Below are 18,383 nucleotides of genomic sequence, written 5' to 3' on the forward strand. Positions count from 1 at the left end.
CTCTAGCTCAATTTATTCATTTATGATTCTTGGCTTGTTTGTAATCTACAATTTCAATATGAGTATGAGTGAGTAGTTTGTTTTTGCTTAGGCTAGGCATCATCACCATGTATGTAGTTTGAATTGCTTTCTTTACCTTTGGCTTGGTTGTGTTGTTTATGGTTTAAGATGGATTTTGCTATCATGTTGTAGTGTCGTTGAATTGAGGGCGAGAGTTGATTTTTAACGATAATCTATGCTTAAAAGTTAAGACATCTCTATGAGAATAGGTAGATGCTTTGATTGGAAATGTTGAATGTGTGCTTCATGTCTTAAATTATGCTTAGCTCCATGAGAATAGGTAGTTGAGTATGTTTAGGAAGCTTTTGTTGCTCGAGAGAGAACATTAGTACTTATGATACGTTCTTCCCCATTATAAAATATCCATGACCTTAGGTCAATGTTTAGTAAACACTACTTTGGTGAGAAAGCCTAGCTTATGCCTCTTAGCTTATTGATGATTTTATCCTTGCTTTTAGTTCATTGTATCCTTATTTACTTTTATGCTTTATTTTCATTAAGTACTTTTAATTGCTTGTTTTAATTATTTCTATCTCCAAACATCATATTAACTTAACCCCCACTCCTTGTGGATTCGACCCGTACTTGCCGACGTACTACGCTACGCCGTGCACTTGCGGTATTACTATTAAAGGACGTAAAGTCCCGATCAATAGGCAGCCGGAGATGATGATAAAACTTCATAAATTCCTTGTTTAATTAGGCTTCGAAGTAGAATCTTCCCCGAGAGTATATCCTTCACATAAAAACAATTAGATGAGAATTGAACAACAACATTTTTATCTTTACAAAATTGAGAAATAGAAATTATATTACGATAAATAGAAGGAGCATGTAAAACATTTCGTAACGAAAGAGAATTAGATGCGACATTGAGTTTAGTAAAACCTGTATGAGCAATACTAATACTCTTACCATCACCCGCTATTAACTCTTCGGTGCCATCATAGGGAGTGTGTAAAGAAAGATTAGCAAGATAATTGGTGACATGATGAGATGCGCCGCTATCGAGTAACCACGTATTAGAATCATGAGTAGGAGCAAGAGGACTCATCTTGGTGACAAGGACTTGCGGTGTGTTAGAAAAACACCGAGTGTCGGGTTTTGTAATAGTTGAGGGAGGATGAGCGGAAGCAAATTGTTGAGTAAAAGAAGCACATTGAGACAAAACATGTCCACGTTCCCCACACCATTGAAATTTGCCCAAGAAAGGTTTGGATAGACCCGAATTTGAGGATGAGTGATACGGGACAGCAACTGGAAATTGAGAAAAACGAGGCTGTTGATTCTATGTAGGCCGAAAATTTCAGGGCCGTGGCTGGGACTTATGTGGGCCCAAAACAGAAGCATGGACTGATGACTTTCTGAGCCGTGCCTGAAAAGTAGAATATGCATGAGTTTCTGGGCCCAAATCAGAATTTGTTGGGAGACGAAATGGAGCAAAACGTTGGCTGGAATGATGTTGGCCCATTTGCATAGTAAAGGTCGTGGCCGGAATGGTAGGTAGGCATGATGATTCTAGTTTTTGAAGAGCAATTTCTTTATTGATTAATTTTTCATGTAATTCTTCAAAACTAATGGGAGAATCACGACTATTGATTTGCTCAATAAACAAATCATATGAAGAATCTAACCCATCAAGAACGCGATCAATAAGATTTTTATGATCAAGAGGCTTACCCATGGAGGCTAAGTCATCGGCAATAGATTTGATCGAGTGCATATACTAGGTTATGGACAAAGAACCTTTTGAGATGGCTTTTGAGTTGATCTTTCTTTTGTTTAATATGACCCCGTCTAATCTTGTTAAATGTGTTCGCCAATTTATCCCATAATTCTTTGGATGTTTTAGAATGGGAAATGAGAGAAATAAGATTCGGGGAAAGAGTACCAACAAGAGCACCGAAAATTAATTGATCTTGACGAAACCAAGAGGAGAACGCCGAGTTTGTCTTGTCGACAATGTTGACGGAAATGACAGCAGGGTTGAGGGCAAGAACCGTCGATGTATCCCATCAGATCATGCCCATTAACAATGGCTTTGATTTGAGCTTCCAATCTAGATAATTTTTGGAATGTAATTTGATGACATTGGAGGTAGAGAGAGTCACAAATGGTTAATTGGAATCATGAGGAATGGGAAGAGTGTTTGGAGAGGAGGATGCGGTAGCCATGGAAACCGAAAGGGGCGCGCGAAATGGATCGAAATCTGATACCATATAGAAAGTTGAAGAATTTGATCATAAAGGCTTAAGTTTGTTACTAGAGAGGATAATGTATATATATACAATTACAATGAGGGTTTGTTATATTATCCTAAAACAAACCAAATCAAGAAAACAAGAATTAATTATTTAATTGGTTGTACACCACACTTTAATTGAAAGCCCATTGCCCACACGCCAACCTAAGCCTTCCAAAAGTAAAGATTTTGCTCTCCAAAGGGTTCTCCACATGTAGAACTTGGGTCAAAACCTCTCATAGCTTCCAAGATCTCTGAGTGCTTGAAGTATTTCATCTTCAAGATTTCATAAAGTAGTGAACATTCCCCTTTATAGAGTCTCGAAATTGCTTTGCCAACAGTGTCGTATTGAAAGTTTTGAGATCTCTAAAACCCATTCCTCCCATATATTTGGGCAAACATAAATTCGACCAGCTATGCCAGTGGATCCCTTTGTTATCCGGACCTTTTACCAACCAAAAACTTATTTCATTAATCACAACATCAAGCAACCGAAAAATGCTCATCATATATGTTGGGATCGCTTGAACAATCGCTTTCATTAATAAGACTTTACATATCGGGACGAGATAAGAGTTTCCTTACCGAGACGAGGTAAGAGTTTCTCTTTCCAGCCTTGGATTTTCTTCCAAATTCGACCTTTAATACACGAGAAGATCGCCTTCTTTGACCTTCCAATAATTGTCAGAAGACCTAAGTACTTGGCATGTCAATCAACTTGCTTCACCCCAAGCATCACCACCATATCCCGTCGCATCTGATGAGGCACACCTTTACTAAAAGAAATCTCCGATTTTTTATAATTAACTTTTTGTATGGAAGCTCTTTCATATTTGCTAATTAAATTAGTCACCACTGAGCATTCCTCCAGAGAAGCTTTAGCGAAAAGAATGCTATCATCTGCAAAAATAGGTGAGAAATAGTAGGGACTCCCTGCATGTACTAATGAGTGTTATTATTTTCCTTTTCTTTTTAGGAAAAATAACCGAGAATAATTTAACCTTTCTTCGATTTTCTTACAATAATCCCAAATATTAATTAATCATGAATAATCTCATATATTAACTCATTTAACCGATATTGTTGTTAGTTAACCTGCAACCGTTTACTATTATTTAAAAAGAAATTTTCTTTTTCTTTACTTTCCTAAATTAATTTTTTACTTCCCTTTTGCTGATTAATTCCTAGCAAATAACCAACTATCCTAAATTCATTAGTGCAGCTCGATTAGTACAGTAGCACATGCACACATCCTTGAAGGCAAAAAAGAGTTTAGTAATGAGCAAAATGTGGAATGTTTAAAGCCAAATTGGGAAATCTCGAGTGATTAAAAAATCACTAGTGATATCGTCATTTATGCATTATTATCTCTGTTCTTCTTCTTGCAGGTGAATGGAGATCTATACATTATTATCTCGAGTTTAGTATCCGATATGCTCTTTTTATTTGGATGAAATGAGAAAAAAAAATAGAGAAACAAATGAAGATCAGATGAAGAAAAGTGAAGTTTTTTGGTTTTAATGGAGTAAAATTGATAAATGAGGAAGATAAATACCTTTTTTCTGCTAAATCTCTTTCTTTTTCTGCTAACACCATACCAATATTTTGTATAAATTAGAACTGTACTGGTGTTGGAGCCCAACATTATATATGCAGGTTTAAATGGATTTTAAATGGGTCAGCTTTTGAATGAGTTAGATTTTAAACGGATCGGTTATTTACGTAAATTGAATGAGTCAAAAAAGTTTTTTTTTTTTTTTTTTGAACTATAATACATTATTACATATTTATAATAGTTAATAAACCGATTATATATTATAAAAGTAAGTAATTAAATAATAAGAAATTTATCAATCCAACATTTTTATTTCACTAGTAATTAAAAAATGCATGAATTTCTTTTAGACATCCTAATGAGCATAACTATAATTTTGGAGGGAGGGAGTACTTACCCTTCCTATAACCAAGTGATGGGGTCCAATGTTGACAACAGTGCATCCAATATTCCAATGGCTTTTGTAGAGTTGAGACAAACGTAGTAACAAGTTTAATAAACATCAAAAGCTTCAAGTTTTGTATCTTTCTAACAACAATCTTTCGGGATTACTTCCTTATGAATTAGGATTCTTAAAGAGGTTGAAAACTTTAGATTTATCAAATAACCTTTTACATGGTAAGATACCAAATTTTTTTTCTCTTCTTACAAATTTGATTCATTTGGATTTATCAACTAATCAATTACATGGTGAGATACCAAATTCTTTTTCTCTTCTTACAAAATTGATTTATTTGGAATTCTCAGATAATCAATTACATGATGAGATACCAAATTCTTTTTCTCTTTTCACAAATTTGAAAACTGTAGATTTATCATATAACCTTTTACATGGTGAGATACTAAATTCTTTTTCTCTTCTTACAAAATTAATTCATTTGGATTTATCTAATAATCAATTACATGGTGAGATAACAAATTCTTTTTCTCTTATTATAAACTTGACATACTTAAATCTTGTCAAAACAACTTACAAGGTTTCATACCAGAGTTTATTGGAGATTTATATAAGTTAGAAGAACTTTAATTTTCGAGAAATAACTTTACAGGAAGTATTCCACATAAGTTGGGAACGAATGGGAAATTGAGATACCTAGATGTTTCTTTAAATAAACTTAGTTGTCCAATCCCTAAGAGTTTAGGGAGTTGTAAGTCACTTTTTGTTCTAGATTTGTCACATGATCAACTCACGGGTCAGTTACCTGTCAACATTGGAAAGCTTACGAGTCTTCGTTATTTGTTGGTTGCCAACAATAACTTGATTGGAAAAATCACACCACAGAATACAGGTACACTAATCTTTAGCAATGTCTATCTAAATTGCATCTTCCAAAATAGTTCGTCATTGCATACATTGAGACTTCCAACTGTTAAATTATTATTTTCTTTTTTGAATTCGCTTGTCACTAATAAAAATATATTTTTTTTTGTATTATTAAGGTATTTCATATTTGCTTTTTTTTTTATAACATTGATTAAAATTACCAATAAAAATATGTGAAACAAGTTCTAGCGAATTATCTTTAATGTATTTCTTTGATATTTGATATTTGTATGTATACATTAGTAAAGATTATAAAAAAAACTAATATATCAATTATGTCACATCTAATATGCCATTGGAAGCATCACAACACAGTTTACTGAGTGGAATTATCCTAACGTGGTTACAGGTACACTAAGTTTATAGTTATCATTTTACTTTTTAAAACAAGATATCCCATAAAGTTGAAATTTTTAGATAAAAATACAAAGTTGAGATATTTGTGTTTGAAGCACATAAAGTTAGAAAGTTTTAACGTCAATTTTTCCTAAATGTTTTTTCATATTTACTTTTTTAAAGACATTGAGTAACACGAATAAAAACATACAAAGCAAGTTCTATCAAATATTCTTTAATGTATTTTTAAATTATTTAATTTTGTATGTATACATTAGTAAATATTATATAAAGACTAATATATGAATAAATACACATCTAGGCATAAATTACCATATATGCTTAAAATTTATAAGGAAAATTTTATGTAGTGATTTTGAATTTTTGGCTTTATCACATGGTAAACAAACATATTTTTAATTCACATGGAGAGCTTAAGTTTTTAACTTTCTACTTGATAGACTAATTGTTAAGATTATTGTTAAATCTATGTTATTATCATCCATCATAACAACTTTTTTTCTTAAAAACAAACAACTCAATCAACCTTAAGGGGCACTTGATCGAAAATGTGTTCGAAATGAGAACTTAATTTAACATTTTGTCCACCATATAGAAAATTTTGAAAGCTCAGGGTCACCATGCGGATTTAAATATATATTCGTCTACTATGTTGAAAAGTCTAAAACTTAGGATTATCACATGAAATTTTTCAGTTTAAAAACTTTGACGACATAAATACTCCTTCTGTTTTGATTTGTTCTTCTCATTCACTTTTTTTCGTGGATCCAATATAAATTTAAAAGTCAAATAATTTTAAATGTGAGGTTTAAAAAATTCTAAAAAGTTGATATTTAGAAATAATATATTGAAACGAATCAACCAAGATCCCACATGAATATTCTAAAATTCGTAAATTCTATTTGAGAAGACATATGACACTTCATGAAATACAACATTAATTCATGAACTAATGTAGATCATAAATCAATCCATCCCATCATTAAACAATCTATTTAGCAATATAAACCCTAGGTAGTTAATATATATTTACAATAACGGAATAAACTAACTTGCAAAAAACCGTGCCAAGCAACAAGTCTAAACCAGTCGCTTGACTGGCACCAGTCGACCAAACCGGTCGAACCGACTCACACCAGTTCAGCGGTTGACTGGTTTGTGTCTGATTTGTCCAAGTTTTTCCAACTCACAGGGTCAACCCCCACTGACTTCTTTGTAATTTTTGGGATATTTAATTTATTTAATTTCTTAAACCATTATACACTCTAAATGAGAACATTTCTCCCCCATTTAGAGTGTATAAACCTTTTCTTCTTTCCATACGATCCCTAACCTTTTCCTCTTTACAATTGATCATATCCCCTAATCTTCTTTTAACTATGTTTTTTTTTTTTTTGCAAGTTTTTTGATCAGAAGTTTTTTATTTGGTATTGCATTGTAGGATTCTGGATTTGATAAATGAAGCTTCATCTATAATAACTTTAGATGATATCATTGCCAAACATGAAAATTCGATTTCTAGTCGTTCATATCAGCAGAAAACTGATTCCTGTAAGAGCATTACAATGGGGAAAGTAGAGGCTTCTTGCGAGGTATCATTTGTTGACATCATAACTGAGTTATATGTTCACATGTATTATGTAGGCTGTTCGTGCCAATAATATTTGTGGGCGAAAGGTGGTGATTCAAATGGCCAATTGGAAAGTAATTTTCACAAGTTGTGTTATGTATTTTCACAAGGCTGTCTGTCAAAAGTGATGCTATGATATTATAGCATGCTACATTAATTGATATTTGTGTTGTTTGATTCTTTTATTGGAGCATGTATGTGGATAAAAAGTAGTATTTCCTTGGATGATGGAGGTAGTTTGGATATTGGGATGTTTGGTAAAAATAACTTATTGGATAATATCAACTTATTTAGACACAAATAGATGGCTGGGTGATCAAACCATCTAATGCCAGTGTATGCTAGTGTTTGGTAAATTAGTTGGTTGAGATAACTTATTGCTAGGAATCAACTATATTTGAACAAGCTATCTTTGAACAAGAAAACAGTTGTTCAGTATCAGCTATAAGCCATTAGCCAAACACCCCCATTGTATGATGGATTATGCCATATGATGTTCTCATTTATCTAGCTTCACATGTATTATGTAGGCTGTTCGTGCAGCTAGTAAAAAACTAGCTGCAGGCTATGAAGAAGATGCCAATAATATTTGTGGGCGAAAGGTCGTGATTCAAATGGCCAATTGGAAGGTAATTTTCACAAGTTGTGTTATGTATTGCTTTCGTACTATGTTCTCAACAATGAGTATGGCTTTTGATTGGTTACTGACCTTTAATTTTGGTTTTGCTTAGTTAATGTAGTTTTCTACTTCTGGTTAGTATAAGGTCTTGCAGTGCCTATGAAACTTGTCATTGGTCAAGGGAATATTAGAGAGTTTAGTTGGATGCAACCTTTCTACTATTTGGTGTAAAGTTGATAATTGTGGAACACCATACTTTGTGGCCAGCTACCCATAGTTTAAGATGACTTATAAGAGATGAATTAATTGAAAATTTAAGGGGTTTCAATCTAATACGAGGAAGGGTAAACACAAATCTTCATAGAATACACACAATTTCTACTTGTAGAACAATGCATGATCCATTTGCCAAATGAAGAACAATTGTTGGCTTGTTGCTCATGCCAAAGTGCTTGACTTCAGCCATGGAAGATCCTAGTGTTAGTGATGCCATCAAATTTATAATCTTGGCTTCTTGCTCCTTACCAAGGTGTTGTAGTATTTTCACCTTATCAGGTTAGCCCAGGCGTGACTAGGAAGCATATAAGTGTAAGACGAATTTGGTAGATATTTGGCTCTGCTGCTTCATGGTAACTACTAGTGCGCTAAAATTTCATACAAAAAACTATGTCCTTTTTGACTCTCCTGCAAAGATATTCCATTTATCTTGTTAACTCTATATTTGGGACACTCTATTCTACTCTCCGTCGCACTAAAAAATCCACTTAGCAAGTTGTGTTTCACAACATTTTACCACTTGTCACTTGCCAGTCACAAATTCTTGCCCAATTTATGTGAAAAGAGAAGAGACTGGGAGCTTTGCAATTCTTGTAGATGTCATATGTCATCTACCTCTACCTCTATCCTGTCTTGTACTTGATTTTTAAACCTTATCTAGACTACGTCTAATATGCTTCCATCTATTGGTTTCTCTTTCCAATCTGTTTATTTTGAAGGTTTTTCGCCTTTTATTTCAATAATCATAAGTTTTTAAGACCTTAAAAGTGGCTAGCGGGCCAGGTTTGTTGGGTTCAGGCCCATAGATCGTCACAATCATCATGTTCACAGATAGAATTTTAGATTGGATTAACAAATTTATGTTTTTGGTGGTCATAGGTGTAATACTGGGGTATTTTTTCACTGGTCAATACCCTTTTGGATGACAAAACATTAATTCTAGAGTCTAGAATGGGTGTCTAGGGTTGTTTTTTCATTGTACGTGCTTACTTTTGAGATTTCAGGGTATGGTTGCGTAGCTATGTAGACAAACTTTTTATACTTCATGTGAGGTTTTTGCCTTCTATTTCCTTTTTATTCCAGGATCATTCTTGTTTCATTTATCAAATCCACTGCTCGGTTTTTCAGATTTTAAAGTTTCCACCAAACCATTTATGGGCTAACAGTATAGATTATAATGATTTGATAATGGATAGTTGGTCGTTGAATGGATTAATGTGATTGGGTTGCAGGATATACTTTGATAGTAGCTCATTTAGTCATGCAATTTCAAATAATACAGTGGATGAAAAACTCACATTTTTGCCAATGTTATACAGATTATAATCATTTGTATAGCCTGACAATCTCTTTCCTGGACATATTTCGTCCGTTGAGTTTTGCTTGTATATTTCTTATTCTTGATCAGCAAAAGTAACACTGACCTGTTCTTGTCATTTAGTTCTTCTGGTCCTTGTAAAATGCATTTGCGCCAAAATTTGAACTAAAATGTCTATGTTCTTGCTGCACAGTGAGTGTTGTAGGAAGTTAAAATAACAAAATTTAACTTTGGAAGAGTTTTTTTTTTTTTTTCTTTTTTTTTTCCTGTCTGTTGTAAGGAGTGCAGGGAGACAGGACAAACTGGCATATTCCTCTTCAACAAAACCTACTATGAATGTCCATAAACAGCACATGCATTCCGCATCCAATAGATGAACAACTATCAATACAAGACCATTTATTCTTCTTTCTTATTATTTCTTCTTTTACACTTACTCATTTTGTTCTCTTCTCTTACCTCTTAATTGAATCTTTTGTCATTTTGTTCTCTTCTCCTACCTCTTAATTGAATCTTTTGTGATTCAAAATTTGAAGTTGAAAATTGCCAATTGATTACTGCTATTTTGTTTGTTGGGGAAGGGGAAAGCTAGAGATTGAAGATCTAAAGGGGGTTAATTTTATTTACCCTAATTTTGTTTTTTTTAAATTGTTTTATTCATTAAATATAATAGTTTCCGTTAGTTTTAACTGAAAATGGATATCTTCTGTTACTAGGTAGTCTTTGACAAATAAACTATATTTTTTAGGTAGTTTTTGAAAAAAAAAATTTATTGTAGGTAGTTTTTCACAAAACTACTTTTTATAGGTAGTTTTTAACAATTTTTCCTTAAAAATAATAGCCTTCTTAAGTATACGGTATCTTGAAAATTCTGAGATTGTCAATTCATAAAACATTCAAATACGTCAATTGTTGTTTATAAGTTCACTATTTCTTGACTAAGTTCACTATTTCTTGACTAGTAATATATAAGTTTAAAAGGGTGAGAAGGTAAGTGAATTAAGCAGTATCAGAAACCTTGTGCATGATGTTTTTACTCTTGACTCTAACTTGGCTTTTTTTGATATCAACCGAAAATGAGAAAGCTAAATCCGAGCTGTAATCGATTTTTGTAACCCGAATCTAATAATGACCGATCTGAGTCATATCCGACCCGAATCATGCTCAAAACCGAATTCTATCCGGCTAAAACCGACTTAACCCGAACGAATTTTAGTTCGAACTGCTGTAAACCTGAGCCAATTTTTAACTTAGAAGTATGATAGACTCATATTCAATCATCTTATTTGTTAATCTAATAAAGTGTTAAATATTTTAATAAATTAAATTTTATAAATACATGGTTTCCTATATTTAGAGTTAATAATCAATGGTCAATGTTTATTTAACTACTTTTAATCGAGTTAGATGAATATTGATCGAACTTTCTAATTTTAATTTCCGGTCATACTAAGTAAAAGTAACAAAGTAATAATGATTACTAATTGATTTGCATTTTAACTATTTTGCTTTAAATAAAGGGAATCTTGTCATCAATTAAAAATTGACTAACAACTTAATTTGATATTGATTCGATCGATAGTAATTAGTAAAACGTAGCTGAATTTTGCTTTTAAAAAAAAAACTCGAACCTGATCTGAACCCGACAAAACCGAACCAATTAGTAATCGATGACAACCCGAGACCGATTGACAATCGACACGAACTTCAACCGACACCGAACTGATGCTAACCCGATAGCTTGAATAACCGATCTCCAACCGAATCGTGACTAATCGACTCGACCCGAGTGTGACCCGTTGTAACACACAGCCGAAAAATAACCGATCCGAAATGCAACCGAACCGAATGACACCCGTCCGAAATCGACCCAATCACCCGAATGAACACCTCTAGAGAGACCATTCTCTAATTGGGCTAGTCCATTATATGATTTTTAAAATATTGTAAGTAGGCATTAAGATTGATGTAAATAGACATGTAAGATATTGAAAGTAGGCATTAAAAATAACATAAGTAAATATTAAGGATAATATAAATAGGCATTAAGAATACGGTAAGTAGGAATTAATCTTTAATGGACTGGGCTTGAGATACGTCTCTCAAAAAGACGGTCTCTTAAGAGACTAGTTGTTTGATATATTTGGTGTAGTTTACTCTTGATTCGTTGTCAGCCTTGATGAATTTTCTGAAATCTTTGGTTCTCTTTGCAGGTTGCTGACACATTTGGCTATTGTCCCATTCTTGTACAAAATTATGTGGTTACTCTTTCCAATTAATTTTTTTATTTAAAGTTGTTTACAAACATTTTTTGCATAAAATGGTTGCTATCTGCAGCATTTTTGTTCATCGAATTGATACTTAACCTGCCGAATAAATTACTTGGTTTTTCGGTGTACTAAATGATGTGGAGTCGGTAAAACTTCAAAAAGTATGCGCAACACACTAATAATATTCTATAACATATCTTCTTGTTATTAAATTTTGAATATTTGATTTTGAATTTAAATTATGTGCTTAAAATAGTTGATGATTAAATATTCATTATACAAGCTAAACACGTTTTGTTATTATTAGTACACGTTAATATTTGAATTTAAATTAGTTGTTATGATAATTAAAGAATTTCCTAAGAATAAGATGTTATTTAAATTAATACTAAAAATAGAAAATGACTATTTAAAATAATGCTTAAAATAGGAATTAATTTGAATAAGTATTTACAAGTTGATTAATTTGGTTTTGCTTAGTTTTCAATGTCTTGTATGAGTTCTAACGTGGCAGCACAACATTGGTTATTAAAAATAAATTACAGCAATAATGACGAAAATATATGAGCTGTCGGTACACGTCAGTTTGAAATAAAGCTCAAGGTCTTGAAAACTGGCACAGAATATCCAGATCAACAAAATTAACGGATGAAGCTTTCTTGCTCTTCTCTTCAAGGATGTGTTGAGGCGTAACACCTATAAATACAATGCTTTATTTCAGAATTAATGATGCACCTCTCTTTATAACTTTCTCTCTTGTAATAAGATCTAATATTCTCTAAGTATTAAAAAAGAGTTGTAATTCTTAGTTTATCTAGCTCTTACAATTTGTAATAGGCTTAAATGTTAAAAAAGAGTTAGATTATTTCATAGTTTAATACACCTAACTTAGAATATACTTTTCAAAGTGTTCAACTTGTAATCTCTATTGGGAGATTGAGATTTGCTTTTATTAAAGGGACTTGTAAGACATTTCTTCAAGGCGAAGAACGTGGTGAGAGAAGATAGTGAGATCTTCTAGTTTGTCTTAAAGTCGGATTAATAAAAGACGTTGAAATCTTACGGGTTGAAAGAGAACCCATAGGCGGGGAGTAGGTTGTTTAGAACCGAACCTTGTTAACATATCGTGTGTTATTCTTTAAAGTTTATTTTCCGCACATACGTTATAGTTTTACATATTGACTTATTCCAGAAAACTGTTTTGAAAGGTCACTCAATCTCTTGAGACAATCTTCCAGACAAAAATTTAAACGGCCATACTCTCTATTCACCCCCCTCTAGAGAGTATTCGAGCTCCTATCAACTTTCAAATTATACTATCATACTCGTTAAATTTGTGTATGATTATTAATGGGAATCGCTAAACATCGCCACTCTTTTTATTTCATCGCCACCCCTATATGAATGAAATGACGAAAATGCCCCTGGACTTAAAATTTGTTAAACGCACTTCAATCTCACTTAATAACACTTTTATCACTCTAAAAACATTAAACACACTTCAATCCCAAACACTTTTATCGCCACCGTATATATATTGAATTTCCAGTATCGCCCCTGCATAATATACGAACTCAAACACGGTAACATCTCTCTAAAAACGCTCTCTCAGTTAAAACAAGCGAAAAGTTGGAATCGATTTACAATGGCTAACCAACGCGACTATGAATCCGACTGGACCACGGTTGAGTCGCACGTTTTGTGCGACTCAGCCACGGTTTGTTCGCGTGCGACTGAATTTTTATTTATTTATTTATTTATTTTATTTATTTATTTATTTTATTTATTTATTTATTTTATTTCTCTTTTTTATTTAAATTATTTTTTATTTTCTTATTATTTAATATATGTTGTAATAAATTATTTTATTTTATAATTTATATTATTATTATTTAAATTATTTAAATATTTTTTATTTTTTATTTAAATTATTCTAGTAACTTATAATTTATGTTGTAGTAATTTATTTATATTATTTTTAATTTTATTATTATTAGAATTATTTTATTTTATATACATTTTTAATTTAGTTGAAATTTTAATTATTAAAGTAAATTATATTTTTATTTAATACTGAATATTTTTATTATTAATGTTTGTTTATATAATATTTTATTAACCTAATCTATGTTTTATTTCATATTTTAAATTTACAGGACTTTGAAAACTTAAGGGACTTTGAAAACGTGCGACTGAGCCCCACAAATTATTTAAAATTAAATTCGTTTAGAAATCACCTCGAATTATTGCTTGCGTTTTGAATTCCTTAGTTTTAGCTCCACAAATTTTATGTTTTAATTTAGTGTTTTTCGAGTGATAAAGGTGTTATTTAGTGAGGTTCAAGTATATATAAGAAATTTTAAGTCTAAGAGCAATATCGTCAATTTATTAAAATAGGGGTGACGATAAAACAAAAAGGCTTGTGAAGTTTAAGGATTGTGTTATTAATTTTGGATATTATATATATAATTGACATTTTATTGGTTTCTTGGGGAAATGTGCAGTTGATAGTGCTAAAGAAATGTCTTATTTGCTTTAGGATTATTATCCATCAATTAATTTAAATTTATATTTTATTTTTAATTTACGCGTTAAAGCATAGTTAAATGATATTATGTTTGATTATCTCAACATAAGGTTTATTAGTATCTATTTTTTTATAATTTTAAATTCTACACCATTATTTCTATGAAGTATTGAATTTATGTATTGATAAACGTATAAAAAGCAAATTAGACATTTGAAATTAGACAAAGGGAGCATTATGCATGAAAATTTAATTATAAAATGATAAATAGTCTGAATTAATTTTCATTATTCACATGTTGCCTCAGTTTATGTTAAACTGTGAATTATTTTATTTTGGTTGCCTCAGTTTCTTGATGATGACAACAAATGTTATATGGAGATCAATTATACATTCGACATTCAAAAAGAATGGCCATCCACTGTCTAATCATGAATGAATGAATTAGGAAAAAAGGGAGGATATAGAATTAATATTTGAGATAGGGAGCAATTTTTATTTAATAAATGCTTGCTATTACTCAAAAGCACTGCCAATTATTTTGTAAATTTTTTGTTGTTGTTAAAATTTGATTTATGTAATTCTTATTCTAGTTAGCTTTTTGTTACTATTTATCTCTATTTTTTATTTTATTTTATGGAATTTATGAGGAGTAATCTGTATATTAAAACTAAGTATCAATAACAATTGGTTATATACCCCTTCGTTTATTTTATTCTTCTACAATTTTAAAAACAAATTTTGAGCCTTAATATCTCTAAATATGGATTATAAAAAATTATATAAAACATATAATAAGAAAGTATACATTAAAAGACGAATCTAACAAGTTCTCACATGGATATATTTCCTTTGATCCCTACATATTTTCCACTAATTTTATAAAAATATTTTTTTATTAGTTGTGGTCCCTATATTTTTTCCACAAACTTTCTTTTAATATTTTTTTGCGTCTTTTGCCAAGTATAGTCTTGGAGTTTAGGCTTTTTACAAACAACAACCTCAAATTTTATTTTTTGCGAATAACAACCTTCACATTTATGAACACGACAATGATACAACCACTTTGCCGGATTCAAGTGAGATGACCTGCAAAATAATCGTTGACCTAAATAATGATCTTTGACTTTCAATAAAATTCTTTAATTTAACTTAATTTATCCAATTACCCCAATTAGACTCATCTTTCCCAACTTCTCTCTACTCCTCCCTATCACCACCATTCCTCCACCCTAACAGTAGTACCACCGTCACCACTAAAGTTCCTTCTTTACTAACAACCCCTCAAAATCCGGCAAAAATTCAAGCCCATCATCATTATTTACCATCATGCTTTTTCTAAAGAGTATTCTAAGCAAACAACCCCTTAATTGTAAGAATGAATAAGACTAATCAAACATGTCACGTTTTTGCATTATAAAAACTTTTTTTCTCTTTTGCTCATTTAATTTGTAAAAAAGCTTTAATCGAGCTACAATTAAAAAATTAATAAAATATAAATATAAATATCAAATAAATAAATAAATTGGATCTAGTCACCACAAAACATACGACTATGTCCATCTTCCAATAAAATTTTATTTTTCTTATTTTAACTAATATTTATTTTTTTAATTTATATTATTAATAATTTCAGTTTAGTAATAATAATAATCTTTTTTTATTTTATAATTAAGAATGAATTTAAGGATATTTTTATAATTTCATTAAAATAAGACACGTGGTGATACAATGAAAAAAATGGTGACATGTGAGAAGCGGGTGAAACAATCATTCTAGCTCAGAAACTTAGTGTCTAGAGATGTTTAGTTTTATGAGAATAAAGTTTGCTAACACCAACACTCAAAACCCCTTTCCTTCTCGTATTGTTTCTCCTAACTTTGATCATTTGGACGGTGTACGTGTAGTTACGGGTCGAACACAAGGAAGCAAGTTAATGAATTTGTTCAATTAAAAACCACGGGATACCAAACAAGCAAATACAACTATTGATATTAAAATTGCGTAAGTAAAATGAATAAATAAAGCAAGAACGATAAATTAATGTGAAGATAATAATAAATAAAGTCTAAGATATCGGGAATCACCTAATTATAGCATGAAAATCAATTACTCTCCTAATTATATGAAATTGAATATTTAATATGATTAAAAGCGATATAATTAATCTCAAGCTTCCGCTCTATTGATCAATATCTTTTTAAGACCTTAATAAATTTAATCCTCAAACTTCCGTTTTATTGGCTAAACTAGTATGAATTTAACCTAAATATACCTCAATCCTAAATTAATCCTAATGTAACAGACTCGAAATTCTTAATTTTAATCTTCAGATTAATCACTCCAAATATTCAATTCAAATTCCAAATTCTTTGGTTATCCACAATTCAAACAATCTTTAATTCCTAATTTTTTTTTTCAATTTTATAATTTCTTCCAAATATAAAAGTTTAAATATTAATTTATTTTAAATTTTTTTTATAAATACTAAAATATTATTTCCTTATTTTAAATTGCAAAAATTAAATTTTTATTATTAATTATATTTACGGTTTTGTTAAAAAGGTACGTTTTAATTTCCTTTCCTTAAACTAACTTTATTACCTATTAGTTTAACCTTATAACTTTGATTTAATTATTTTATACCTAAACATTGGCCATATTTTACTATTAACTTTAAGTATAGTTTTAAGCAAAATTTTCCAAGTAAACTATTATATTTTCATAATCAAACCTTAATCAAAGTTGCCCATTATTCAAAAGCATATTCACTTGTACAAATTAAAAATTGATGAACCAAAATCCTTTCTATTTAACCTATGATGTTTGTCAGTTACACAAGCTAACCTTCTTCTACACTCCAACTCTTACACATCTCTTATATGCTCACTTAAACACACTCCAACTCTTACACATCTCTTATATGCTCACTTAAACACACTCTAACTCTTACACATTCACTTACACACTCTAAATCACTTACACAAGTTAATCTTCTTCTATACACCTAACACTCTTTTTTCATGTAATTTTATGGACTAGAAATTGCCCAAAACCCATTATAAATACCCCCTTAGCCATGAGATCACTTCCACAACCATCATCAAATCTTTCTAACATTATTTCTTATATTTTCACTTCATTAAAATCTTACTAACTTAATACCTTTATTATTAGTTGAAGGAATTCAAAAAGAAGAAACTTATAACACTCTTTATTTAGCTTAAATTATCATTATTTTAGGGTGATTACTTTGGGTACTTATAGGAACATTATTTTAGGAGTTGGGTACTTATTTTTGAGCTTGGAGTATTTATTTTGGAGATTATTATTCTTGGAGATTCTTGAAAAATATATTATTTTGGGAGCATTTTCTTAGTCTATTCTCTATTTTGGCCTTAGTGCCACTTGCTAGCTAAATTGGTACACACTTCTTAACCTTCTTATTATGTGGCATTTATATTATATTTACTTGAATATGTGAAAGATATGACAATATGTTAAATTCATTTAATTATATCTTGCATGTTGATTTAAAGTAAGAATAACATATTATTGTGTTTAAATTAGAAAAATAAAGTGTTTATTATAAATTAAGTATATACGTGTTAGAAGTTGAAAATATATGATATGAATAATGGATATATGTTTATAATGTGTATTTTTGCTTTAGTTTTCATGCATGTTAATGTTATGAATTTCTATTATGCAAAACTGCATAAAAATGGTGTTTTGTGGTATTTTTGTTAAGTTATTATTGTGAATGAATTTTGTGTGAGTTTAGGAACTTTAGGAGTATACTTTCTATGAACTCCACAATAGATAAAAGTTAGAAAATCATTTACGTTCATTTTTTTAAAATTATTCCATTAAAATGGTCATTATTGGAACTTTAAGTAATAAAAAATGTTCTAATATATAAAAGGGGGTTAAATATATTCCTAATGGATAAAATTATTGATAAAATCATATTATGATGTGCCCTACAAGTTTGGACCAGAATGTAAACTTTTGGTATTTTCTTTGAATTTTTACTAAGTGTTTGGCTATTTACCAATAAAATGTAAAATGTTAAAATATGAAATAATTCCTAAATAAAATTATTTTGAGCTATAACTTTTATGAGAGCCTTATAAGGACAGTTGGTTTGGATTTTGATCATTGGATAAGCCTATATGAGCATCTATGGACCCTTGAGACTTTTA

This window comes from Amaranthus tricolor, chromosome 3 (genome assembly GCF_026212465.1).
Source record: "Amaranthus tricolor cultivar Red isolate AtriRed21 chromosome 3, ASM2621246v1, whole genome shotgun sequence".
Lineage (NCBI taxonomy): Eukaryota > Viridiplantae > Streptophyta > Magnoliopsida > Caryophyllales > Amaranthaceae > Amaranthus > Amaranthus tricolor.